The sequence below is a fragment of the Venturia canescens genome, chromosome 4, assembly GCF_019457755.1.
Source record: "Venturia canescens isolate UGA chromosome 4, ASM1945775v1, whole genome shotgun sequence".
NCBI classification, from domain to species: domain Eukaryota; kingdom Metazoa; phylum Arthropoda; class Insecta; order Hymenoptera; family Ichneumonidae; genus Venturia; species Venturia canescens.
Genome location: NC_057424.1, coordinates 23,279,104 through 23,292,179, shown reverse-complemented (window position 1 = coordinate 23,292,179; position 13,076 = coordinate 23,279,104). Strand labels below are relative to the sequence as shown.

Genomic DNA, 13,076 nt, shown 5'->3' with positions numbered 1-13,076 from the left:
AAATAACGATGTCTTCTAGAAGTCTATGTGCACGAGATTTTCATGTAGGACAACCTGACAGTAGCCTAGTCGAAAACCCTGATCACCGCCCGGTCAGATAACCTGATCAGGGTCTGTAAACGAACGTCAACCGACCCGGACCAGGGCGCCTTATTCGGGCCTGACCAAGCAACCTGGTCACGGCCATTTGTTTCAGGGCGTAACATTTTGGAACAGGGCGTCATCAGGTGGCCTTACAAGCGCCCTACCAAGGCAGCATGGCAGCCTGACAATACCCTGAGGAGGTACCTAGGAAACTTTCTAGGCGGGTTGTACCTATGGCCTTCTGCTTTTCCTCTCTTTGCTTTCTCTCTTCCTCCTCGTTCTTTCGCTTTTCACGCAAAAGCAGCGAAATCTACGACTCTTCACATCTCTCGTTATTCCCCGGTCGGCAGCTGATCTGCGACGTCTTTCTCGTTCATGCCAGTCAGCAAACGAGCTCTTTCGAAATCCACACGTTTCTCAGCTATGAGAGCTATAAATACGGTCGTTTTATATTCAGTGCTTTAGCAAATCCTGCCTCAAAGGAATGGTTAAAATTTTAAAACGAATCGTATCTACCTCATGACTCTGATTTTATTGAAACAAAATGACTATGGCTGTTAAGTGCAACGAATAAATCAGTTAAAAGTATTTATTGTGTTGCCGGATTAGCGAGTGTCGTGCGATAAATTGTATCGTTTCAAATTTGAGGAGACCTCAAACTGACGCAGTAAAATTTCGTCGTGGCCACATCACAAAAAGAGACGCGTGCACCCGTCGTCACGAAACTAAAAGAATAACGACAAGCAGCAAATGAAAATAGTTACAAATAGTAACAAAATATAAACAGGGTGAAAATAAACGCATTTTGTGTCTTTTGCACTTTGATTTTCTCTTACCTTATGCCCATGCCCGCTCGCTACTCTTATTCAACGGTGTCTTCCATCCGCTACCCTTGCCCTAATACTTCGCGATATCGACGGGAAAAACTTGCACAACTCTCGTGACTCCTGTCGTGCTCAACCTGTTCAGTCTTCCATATATCGTTTTTATAACGATAAGCATCGATGTGTCCGTAATCCCCGTTTCTACAAGAGCATTTCGAAGGCATTAAATTCCCCGTATTGAATAACAACTCCCACCGCCAGTTTGATTCAGGAATTATTGATGGACGAGCGCAGATGCCAATATTGAGAAACTCGATCAGCCACTGTATTTATGAATATATATTTGAATGCGGAAGCGTTCGTAAATTACAGAAAAAACGCTTTTCCAGCATATATTTGCGATGAACGAAAGAAAAACGATATTTCAAGATGTTGATATGGCGAATCGTATTGAGACACGCTGGGGTGCGCTCGAAGCTCGATGAACGTTTATTCGGTTACATTCATCGACATAGAAGATCTTGTATACGGTACGTACGGTATAATCCGGCATAGGAAAAAAGCGCACAGATACACGGCTTCTATGGAAAAAGCCATGCGGTATATATGGTACATATTAATAATTTATTTGGCATTTGAGAAGCACGAGCAAACAGTCAGGGTCACACACATAGAGCAGCAGTGTTGCCCACGTACATTGCATTAAATATGAAATCCAATATAAACTTTTCTTCCTCTCATTCTGGGGTATATACTCGCTCCCTCTTTCTCCTAGGTCGTACATACCAGCCTTATATGCTGGTATCGTTCGTGAACTCCCTCGCTATTTTGCAGACTCGGTCGAATAAGTCAGAACCGTATGCTGTAGAGGAAAATGAAGGGAACAAAGAGAAAGAAAGATGGAAAGATTGCGGGGAAAAACGATATGAAATAAAGACGCGATAGTGAACTCGAGAGTACAGTGTACGTGCGTGTGGCCGTATCCGAATCAAAGTGCATGGTAGACAACGCTTCTTCCATGTCGACGACCAACTACTCAAGTCCGAACAGCGAGAATATATCCTGATCCGATTTCGCTCTTGCACGGTGAGCTTTCCTCTGGCTATAGCGCCAGATCTGCGCGTGCACAGCAGTGAAAAAAATACTCGAACCAAGAAGAACAGGCATGTAGAAATAATAGAAGATCCTGATATGTGTATGTGCATTGAGTTCGATGTAGAGAGTATCGATGTTTTTAATCAGAGACGAGAACAGCACAACGCGATCTGCCGCGTACGAGATTCGTATCTCGCATAACGCGAAGAATCCTCTTCTATTTCCATTTCACATTCCTATCTCATCCACTCGCTCCTTTCTCGCGGAAAATCTCCTTTTCTTATCATCTTTTCCATCTGTCTCGCCGATAGAAAATTCTCTATCGTGGGTGTTTCGGAGCTCGAAATTCCGAAAGCGTATCAGCGACGAGTCATCGCGTAATATCTTTTTGATGAAGATTTCAAAGTTGTGCATCACCCACCGAGCTTCAACATTTCGGCGTTTCGTACTTACATTTGATGTATATTTTTTTTTATATGTCGTCCCCTGTCTAGAGACGTTCACCTATAAAAGGATCGGCCGGGGACAGTAGCCAGTCTCAACTGGGAATTGTATCGGTTACCGCAGGACCCAGGAAAACTCTCGATCATCTGTTTTACTGCTAAAAACTTTTCACACGGTTTTATACCATAGCAGTGGCACTAGTGGCATCACACTTTGTCTTTCCGACGAATTCGTTTTCCTATGAAGAAACACGTATCGTCGAAAATTTTTATTAGACACTATACTATGCTCCTGACAGTGCTTTTGCTAGCAGAGAGATTTTGGTCTTTCGTCCAAACTCAAAATAGTATTACAGATTTATACTTTGCTAAGTACTATTACTATAGCGCCAGGATTTCTCTCTCTTTCTTCGTTCGCTTATTTACTCAATGCAGACGTGGAAATTGATGGCCTTGCAGCAGAAACAGCATCGGCAGCACATTCTGCCGCATATACGTGGTGTTTGACCACTATCGAACGAGCAAGCATGCACGAATAAACTTGGGTGGAACAGGTCCACTGTTTCATTCTTGGGTCCAAATGATTATTAAATCTTGCGTAAAATTTTATCTGAAGATATCTTGGAAAACTGAAAACAACGTTTTTACAAAAAAAAAAAAAAAACAAATAATTTGGTTACAATCAACGATGTTAATAAAATATTTTTGTGTTTTTTTGTGCAGGATGTATAGACGCGGTCGGAGTGGTTCGGAGGTGGAGGTTGCGCAAATGCGCCCCGTAAGCACGGCTGGCTAATAGCCTCCGCGTTGACCAAGCCCGTCCCTGACAGCCCGCAGCCAGACATTGGGTAAGTTTTTCGTCTTCGCACTTTCTTTCCCCGAAATATTGTAAATCTCAGGCTATCGTATCAAATAATAATTTTTTTTTCATTTTCGATATATTTACTGTCCACGAATTCGCTCATCGGCTTGTGGATCGTGAGTTGGAACTAAATTTTCATGTGTCATTTATATTCACTAGTTCAGGTTTTTCTAGAGAAATATATCATGTGTCAAACTGTTCAAAAATACATTTTAACCGAACTTACACCAGGTGATTTTGATAAGAATGCTCATGTAATTTCAATCAGTAAATGCTGCTTTCTAATGGTATTTTCACGAACCTTTAATGAAGTTTCTGCATCCAATTGCTTATACATCAAATAAACTCTAGAATGGAATGTAATTTTATAATGAATACATACCATGAAAATTAGAATTCATACGTGGTTGTAGCGTATGGAATTTTACAGGTTATTAAAAATCGAACACTTTCTAATATGTTTATCTAGAATTTTCGAATCACCAATTTTATTAAAATTCCAATCGAATCCAGTAAAAAATTGGGAACTCAGATTCTATGTTTGAAGTACTTTGTAAGCAACATTAACCAATCTATATTTATAAAATAACCTTTCTCATCTATATAAAAGTGTATGAGAATCAAAGCGTAACTTTTTTTTTATTTTTACCAGGATTCATTTACATTTAATAATTCAACTCGTTGATAAATGTATTGTATCACCACACAAATTGAAAGAATGTCCAATTCGAAGAGTTTTCGAGAAATCAAGTCAAGCAAAACGATATCGACAAAATGTCAAAGATGGTTTGAGTTCCAAGCTGATGACACTGAAGTTTGCAACGTTGGAGTCCAACGAAATGATTTTAAAAAACCCTCCAATAATTCCAGTAATTCTTCAATTTCGTTCCCTGTCGAATTGGCAATTCGTAGTTTTTCAACTAGCATCGATACTTTGTGAAATTAAAAAATTTGTCAATATCAAATGTTTTTTTCCTTCATTTCGTTGGACTCCAACGTTGTAAACTTCAGTGTCGTCCAAGCTGTCATTTTGACAGGACGAGTGAACGTTGTTTTTTCCGAATGAATTTTGCCCCATAATGGTTGTGTTTTAAGAACCAATCGGAATCGCAAAAAAGCGATGACAATGTTAATTCACGCGTCACAAGTTTACTTTATAAAAAAAGGATTTCTGAAAACCTTCCATATATTCATTATGGTACGAATTTATATTATTCATGAACTCGAACGAATGAAGATATTCGAATTCCTCGAGGATAAAGCTAAGACGTGTGTGTATGAACGTAACTTGTTCTTCACAAATACACGGTTATTCTCATCTCGTCTCTCTTACGTCAGCGGTAACATACAGCAGTTCGGAAGGGTGCGCTCGTTCTTCGAGACGAGTACGCGCACGATGAGTGTTGACGAGGAGCTCAAGTGGAGCAAGGACTCGCGCGCTGCAATCTAGTTCTCCTTCACATACGTCACGACTGTACAGTTCCTCGTATATTATGCATTTATTTTTCCTCTGAATAATAGAGAATCTAATGTGGTTACAGGTATGCCTATAAGTACGTCCTGTGAAAAACTTGTACATCCTTCACGATTGCATTATCAACGGGACAACCCGATGCGTTGAGCCGACATTGAATTCATTGAAAAATGCTCGTGCTTATAAAAACCACTTGAAAAGTTGAATATTTGAAACAACCAAAAAATAATCTTCCCTTTCTGATTCGAACTTCGTGAAAAGATTCTTCGAAAGAAAGAGAAAAACTCTTTTAAAATTTCGCTTAAAGAAAGGCGAAAGGGTTTAAATCCCCAGTTGGAATAATTATAGCAAATTATATTGGACAAAAGAATGTGGGTCGAAAATTCGATATTTTATTCAACGATGGCTACATCAACTGCACCTTTTTCAATTGAATTATAAACCCGGGCTATTTGTTTGATTGAACAGAACGCTGTCTCGAATAATGCAGGAAACTGGAAGGGGGAGGGCCGGAGGCAGAACGATTTAACGCGTACGGGCTTACGCATTGCACGAGACATACGTCATAAGTTGAACACCGGGTGCTACCGAACGTAAACGAATAACCAGCGGGATTAAACTTACGAAATAAAGTTATTTTGGGGCTTTGCGCTTCTTGGTAATGGTTCGTATACGTGCGAGTGGTAATATATACATTATACACATATAAATGGGAGAAACGTACATATACCTATGTAAGTACATTATGTACTTTGCTTTTCGGTTGGATCTATACATATAGAAAAAGGTCGGCTGTGGCGCGCGCGTTTCTTCGTTTTCACGCCAAGGACGTACGTTCGTCTGGGTTCGTAACAACCCCTGGGGGCTCCGCTCTTACGTCGCTATATAGGACCTTGCCTATACCGTGGAGAGCTGAGATACACGGGGCAACGAAGCTGATGTCTTTTACATTTTTCTCCGTCTTTATATTCTCGCCGTGCGCGACTCCACCTCTGTCTTCGTCTCGTTCATCGCTTCGATAACATTTTTGTATTGTTCCTTTTCTCGTGTGCGCTCTATGCCGCCTTTTTCTCTTCATCTTCCGCGCAGCGCATTCGCAATTTTTGTTATATATTTCACGAGCAGTGAAAAGCATCTGTATCTGTGCGCACATGTATGTATTTATACGCGCGAGAAAAGGACTGCGCACGCTTGGAGTATACGTGAGACGAACAAAAGCCTCGTGGCAAACACTTCCCACAGATTTATCGCAATTTCGTTCTTTATCCTTCTTATCCCCTTCGAACCTCGTCCATTATATCTTGTGCTTCTCGTACACACCATTTTCGATTTGAAATCTGCTTGAAAGTGTCTTCGGAGGAATAATAAATTCCGGTTGTTAAATATACAGTGGGCCTTTATTTTCACGCTTCGATTTACAAAATCTTCGTGTGGTAATAGGCAAATTATTCCATGCTTCTTCGTACCTATAAAAGTTGTAGCTTTTTTATTACCCTTTCACGACACTGCGCGGAACGGAACGATTATTTTTTCTCATTTCACTTGTGAAACGAATAAGCTGTGTGTGCCACTCGCACATGTGATAAATCCATTTTTTTCCACCCTTCGTGATTGGTCTGATCTTCTCATTATTGCAATACTTTATATACAACAAACTTATACAGTGATGCAAGTGTGTATACCAACGAAGGAAAGCGCCGCGGGTTTGTTTGCTAGCCGAGTCAAAACCCACCCGAGGGAAAGAACGCGGTTACGGGGTTCATTGCTGAAGTATGGAAGGTGGGTGCTTGCATATGAGAGAGAAGAAAAGTAAGAGAGAGAGAGAGAGAAATAGTCAGGTTGAGACCTAAACGAGCGAAAAGCGAGACCGTGTAGGGCGTTGATATTAATTAGCCACTTGAAGTTAATTACGCGTTGCTGGTGGTTATGCTAGCTGGACCTAAGGAGAAAACCGGGCACGTGTTTGCTTGCCTCGTGCATCACGACCCGTATTAGACCCTACTTTTTCGTAACGTACCAAGTTTTACTTGGTATATATACGAGTCTCGTCGTTTCATGAGTGACCCCAAAACTTGAGATACGAGCTCAACTTGAACCGCCAAATAAATACTCGACTCGTGTTGCTGTTTTTTCGCTGACTAGTGAAACTCATTCAAACTCATGATTCATATACCGGGTGAAGCATATTTTTCGAGTCATTCAAAGATCTCATCGTTTTATAGATTTTTAATCGATTTTTTTATTATTCATCCTCATTCATTGAGTTAACTAAAAGTTTTTAATCTTTTATAATATTTATACGTCACTTTCGATTAAGCACGTCATTTTCGCATTTTTCTAACTTCATACGATTTCTAACTAATTGCTGAGCCACCACCAGGCGACAGATTTTTTAAAACGACAACCTTCCCCCCCCCCCCCCCTTCCTCACAGTGGCTGAAGTGTCGGGGCTCTGTACTTAATGAGCTAATATTGGTAAACCAACATCAAAATCTTGCGGTTAATGTACAGTATCTCGTCTTTACCGAAACGAAAGTAACTTGAGAACACTCAAGCCCGAAATCCTCGGTGACAAGCTTATGAGAAAATAATGTACGAAATTCGACACGGATTCACTCTAACTGATATTTTTGATGGTTTCAAATTGTCTGGGAGTGACGATGCGATAGAAAAAGTGTTGGAGAAACAAAGATTTATGGCAATACGAAAAAAATTATGGGCAGGAAAATTGAATCCTTTGACATTCAGTCAAGATACATTGTCATTTAAGTTAATATTTCGTCGATTAAAACAAATGTTGAAACTATTTGTTTCGATCAACGTTGAGCTTCTTTCTCATCGTCACTGCGGATACACCGTTTATACTTTCCGAAAATCGAATTTATCGAAGTTGAAAGTAATAACGGGAGAATAAAGAATAATTCGGGCATGGCCCGCGTTCGCTCGTACGAAATCAATACCAGTTAGGAATTTTATATAGAATGTACGAAATGGAACCACATTAAATTGGCTGAGAGGGAAAAATATTTCCAAGGGTTTTTACATGCTTTGCGATCGTGGGCTTTTAAAATTCGCATAAAAATGTACACAAAAACGCCAATTTTTGTCTTATCTACCTTTTTTCATCTCCGCATATGGAAATCTCTTGAAGTATAATCGTGTTCAGTCGCTTTTAATTTTTTTCGCGATTCCCAAACAACATTCGGGCTGAAAGTATTCTCTTTGTATCACGAAGTTTATGTGCATCAATTTATGCTCAATACTCGTGTTCTCGAACATTCGCGATTTGCGGGAAATATGCTTTCTTCAACGATCCCGCTTCGCGTATATATCTCGCTCAATTTTTTATAGACCGAAGGTACTCGTTATAGTCTCGCTCTCCCATGAAACCATTTTCTTAACGTATATTCCGTGATTTCGATCATATTTCAGCAAATAGCCCCTGTCTATTGTATTCTCCGATGTCTCTTGTAAAGAGGGATTATCGATATAAACTCGTGAGGGTTTATCGTTCCATCGATTGTGTTTTTGTCATGTTGTATTTAATTATACACTTTACGATATTAGATACAGAATGTAGCGTTTAATAAAGGGCTTTCGAGGATTAAATTGAAAGCGGGGCCTCTGGAAATTCCCGCGTAACCAAAAACCAGAAACAATCGTTTGCTATTTACGTACTCGAGGTGACCAGGGTTCGTCCGACTCAGGCACGTGCAGATATGTCTGTATGTACGACAGGCACGTTTCGCATTTCGTCATTTTATCCGCGCTTGAAGCTATAATTATTAATCGATTGGCTTTCCATTATTATGCTTTCCCCGATACTCACCGACTCGCTTTTTTTCGCTCTGCCAAAATGAAATAATCACCACTTGGTGTAACCATGTTCGATCTCAATTCATTGGACTTGAATAATGAATCAACACACGGAGAAAACGGGGTCGAAAATTCTAGAGTAAAGTATCTCGGGGACATTATAAACGTACTGGATTGCAGCATTAAAATTCGAAGAGCAGTAATAAGAATTGTTTTATCCACTATTGTTAAAATATTCGTGTATTTATCATAGAATTTACTATGCTGAGAGTCAAAATTTGTGATTTACTAAACATTTCCACTTGTCAGTAAGTGCTGGTCTGACATGACGAATGACACTCGAAGATAGAACGAAATATAGTTCTCACGTGTGCATCACTTTTTGCTATCCACATAAAGCTGTTTAGAATTCAAGGGACGAAAAATTGGAAAATTTAAAAAATAGTATGCTGTTTGTAATCGGTGGGTAAATACTTTGAAAATTCTTGAAAAATAATATATTCCTCGCTACATAAAACGAAACCGTTTTCTACCTGGATGAAAATAAAATTATCCAGAACTTCCGTTCCTACTCGAGGTAACCACGAAAAGTAATATTGGCAGTAAATTCACATCGTGTCTCGGGAAAAATAGTTCGAAGAGCTACGATACAACTGGAACAGAGAAAAAGAAAGTGAGAAGCGTTATAGAGAAGAGGTCAACGTATGGTGGAGGTGTGACCGAATGATCTTAACGACGCGCAATGTGGAATGAACTGTTAACACGCGAAATAAGAGGAAATACCTGACGCGACACTGTTTTGCAATAGCAGGAAAAAGATAGAGTTGCAAAACATGCGATAGGGGCGGGGAATAGAATTGGCGAAGCTGAAGGAAAAGCTATTGCTGGGTGTGTCTTTGGGTCTCGAACCTTTGCGCGACTCGTCCGTTAGAACCCTCCCGATAGCCAGTAATCCGGTAAACTTACGACTTACCAACAACATAGACTCGATTTCTCTTCAGTCGACTAATGGGGAGGTGAATCTTCATACGACAATCGTTGTAAATGACGCTGAAGTTTCCAACGTTGGAGTCCAACGAAATGATCTAAAAAAACATCTCAAATAATTACAGTAAATCTCCAATTTTCTTCCCTGCCGAATTTCCAATTCGTTATTTTTTAAGCCACATCAATAATTCGTGAAATAATAAAATAATTAATGATAAATCTTTTTTTCCTTCATTTCGTTGAACTCCAACGTTGCAAACTTCAACGTCGTTCGTTGTAATCTGATAACGTGAATATTTATGTTGTAATTAAAGCTCGGAAAAACCAACCGCATCAAAAAATTAGTCGCTTTTGTATCGCAAATGCGCTTTCCAATTATTCATTTCTCACTTGTTATTTCCTTCGCCGAACGTTGGAATAAAAATACACATGGTATAATTGATTGAGTGATGGAAAAACAGGTGGTTGGTTCGCAGAATGTTATTCAATTATGAAAGTTGTGAAATCAGAGGTCTCAGTCGGTACACGACTGTTCTGTACAAATGATCTCTATTCAAAGCTAGTTGAACGTTGAACGTATGGAGGAGCATCATTCAATGAGGGCTCACTCGAGTTCCGAAATTTCGGAGTATTTAAAATTAATTCGATGTACCCGTGATTCGTACGATTCGTAGTATAGTTAGGTATGTATAGTTTCCGTTTTATGACGCGGTTGGAGGTCCTTGGGGCTTCCTATCTACAGCTTCTGTACTCACGTTCCCCCGGAGTAGTAATGTGTGCCGAGGCAAACGCGTGTGGGTGGGAATGGAAATTATCGATGGACCCTGCGGCTTTCGCTTGACTCCTGAGGGGATGCTGGCTCGGATAGTTCGTGTAAGTAACTTATTACTCGACCTCGCCGAAGGTTCTCTCGCCTGCGCGTGCTGAGTGCACGTACCACCGTAGTTTAATTTATCGAGCATCCTCTTCCTGCCCCTTCTTCTCTCTTCCCTCCCGTCGTCTTCTCCTATTTCAACCGCTCCGGACTCGTTTAACGCCGAAATCCTCTCCGTAAGTCTTGAACCAGCACTCGATTTCCTGAAAATAAATCTACATCGCCTCCCGCGCTTCCTCGCACTCTTTGGGCTTTGTTTCTTCGCGGCTGTTCACAGTTGCTCTTATCTTTTTCCCCTATCGGTATGGTGTCCTATTACCGTTGAAATCTCAATCAGTTATCGAGCCAACCACGAAGTTATACCCTTCTGCTCTCTAGAATGAGTTTAAGCCACATGATTCTATTCTAATACAATTTATCTTCAATAGAATCATAGACTATGTAAGCAAAAATATAAAAATGTACGTTTATGATAGATTTCGTAAAAAGTAAACGAGAAACGTCAATATTTATTAATAAAAATGCAATGTAAATTCAATAACTCAATTTTAAAAGTCATCTTTTTTCATCTGTTTTTCAAATGTTTAAAACGCCATCATGGCGTCCCATATTGGATTCCAACGTGACGTCACTCCGATAGTAAAGTATCTAAATTTTTATGGCGCGCTCTGGTCCGGGAAAACACACGAAAAAATGTTACAAATCCAAAGGGGTCAGGGTTTAAAAATGTCAAAGGGCCTCGTATACATTGACCGCATTCCAATGAGGAACGCATTCGATGCTTTTATGATCTCTTGCTCTTCGGCAAGTTTAACCAACGACACGAACGTCATCGTAAATACCCGTATCAAGGGGTTGAAAACATACCGAACAAACAAGATCTAGACGCCCTTGATTCGCTGTTATATACAACCGGTGTAGAGGTTTAATCGGTGCAAACACGGTGATCGAACTTAACGATGTTTACGAAGCTCCAAACTCTCTTGATGCGAACTTTCAAGTTCGAAGTTCGCAGTACTTCTTCGGGGAATTTCCCATTACGTATCTATACATATACACACAAATATGTGCATCGATCCGGGTGAACCAAGGCAGGAAGTTGATGGATCTCATTTTTCGCCTCATCAAGAAAATTCCATGCGAATTTTCCGATTGGACTGATTAAAGAATACGAAAACAATAAAAAAAAAAAAAAATCTGAAAATTCTTCTCAGTTATTAACGAGTGAAAAATATTCAACAAAATTGGAAGTACTAAAGAGCAATATGTCTTGAAATAAAAGTAAATTGATAATTTAGAAAAAATATGGAACCATAAATGTGGTGCGTTTGCAGTAAACTTTGTATACAGGAAAAGAGAAAAGGTGCACACATTCCAGAGCATATACGCATTTTGTTGAAGCTTCAGTCATTAACGAATAAAGAGGGAAGAGAAAAAAGTGAAAAAAGCACAGAGTTCCACACCACATAGAGAGCCTCGAGAGTGCAGAATAGATATACGCGCTAATATCACTGCCTAATACGAAGAGTAGAGACAAGTAAAGGGGTCACTGGGAGGAGACCCGTCGTTTTCTATGACGCCACTGCGCGCGATTAAATTGCGGTGTGTTGCATTTCCTGCTCGACCCACACGCTCACCTTATTTCCCTCGTCGGTTCTTTCATCCTTGGCTGCATCCCCGCGTGTCTAGCTAGCTCTTCTAGCACCGTGCTTCTCAAACTGCAAGCGCGTAACGTGCATAGGCCTGGAGTCTCCTCCCTCCCCATACATAAAGTCCAAACGAGCCACGTTCCGCAACGCGGTAAATGAAATGGAACGAAAACTCCGTCGTGGTCGCTCTTTGTTTTCGTGAATTAGCTTCCATCAGAGACTCTTCTCCGTCGAGGGTGGAAACAGACATAAAAGTTTTTTCCTCGGAGTTTTCATGTTTCGCGCCCGCGACGAGTGTGCGCTTGTTGCACTTGTTCGTACATATGAGATTATTTATTCATTCTTTTTCTCTTCTGCTTTTGCCTCCACTCCTGTGCACAGTTTTATTTATGTTTGACTTAAGTTAGATAAGCGAAGCGCGTTCTCGAAGATTCGATGATGACGCCATAGAACGTATTCGAAGGTTTGATGATGATGAGAGGAGTGGTGCGGGGGAGAGAAAGTCCTAGAAGGTTTGACGTAGAAAAATTACGTGAAGATGTCACGTGGGATGGGTTTTCATGAAGGGATTCAAGAATGCTTGACGACGATGCTTGAGATCCGTTGACAGAAATGCAATTAGCTCGAAAAAAATATTTCCGAGAGTCATGCGACGATTATTGAAATTCCTTCAGGAATTTTCAACGCAGCCTTTTCTCCCGTTACAAATGCGAACTTCATTGGATTATTTTTATTTTCTGAGTAATTACACGATTAATTTCTATAAAGAGTCAAGCCTGCGATATTAGCTATCCGAGAAATTCGCTGATAACTACCCGTTCGCGTGTATATATTGGATAGGTCGTGATTATTCGGTCAGCGGAAATCCCGCATTGACATTATTATTGTTCGAGCTCTCTTATCTTCAATCTGACTTAGCCATACGCTCGCATAACGATGCGAAACCCTTGGTACCGTATATATATGTG

General features: G+C 40.3%; 1 protein-coding gene across 3 annotated transcripts in view; it reads left to right on the top strand.

Moving 5' to 3' along the window:
* LOC122409122 (platelet binding protein GspB) overlaps positions 1 to 13,076 on the top strand; it is a 148,717-nt gene that overhangs the window by 106,273 nt on the left and 29,368 nt on the right. For all 3 annotated transcript variants that reach the window (XM_043416400.1, XM_043416399.1, XM_043416398.1), the window contains exon 2: positions 3,170 to 3,294. The gene's annotated coding sequence lies outside the window, so the exon portion shown is untranslated. The remainder of the gene's footprint in view (positions 1 to 3,169; positions 3,295 to 13,076) is intronic.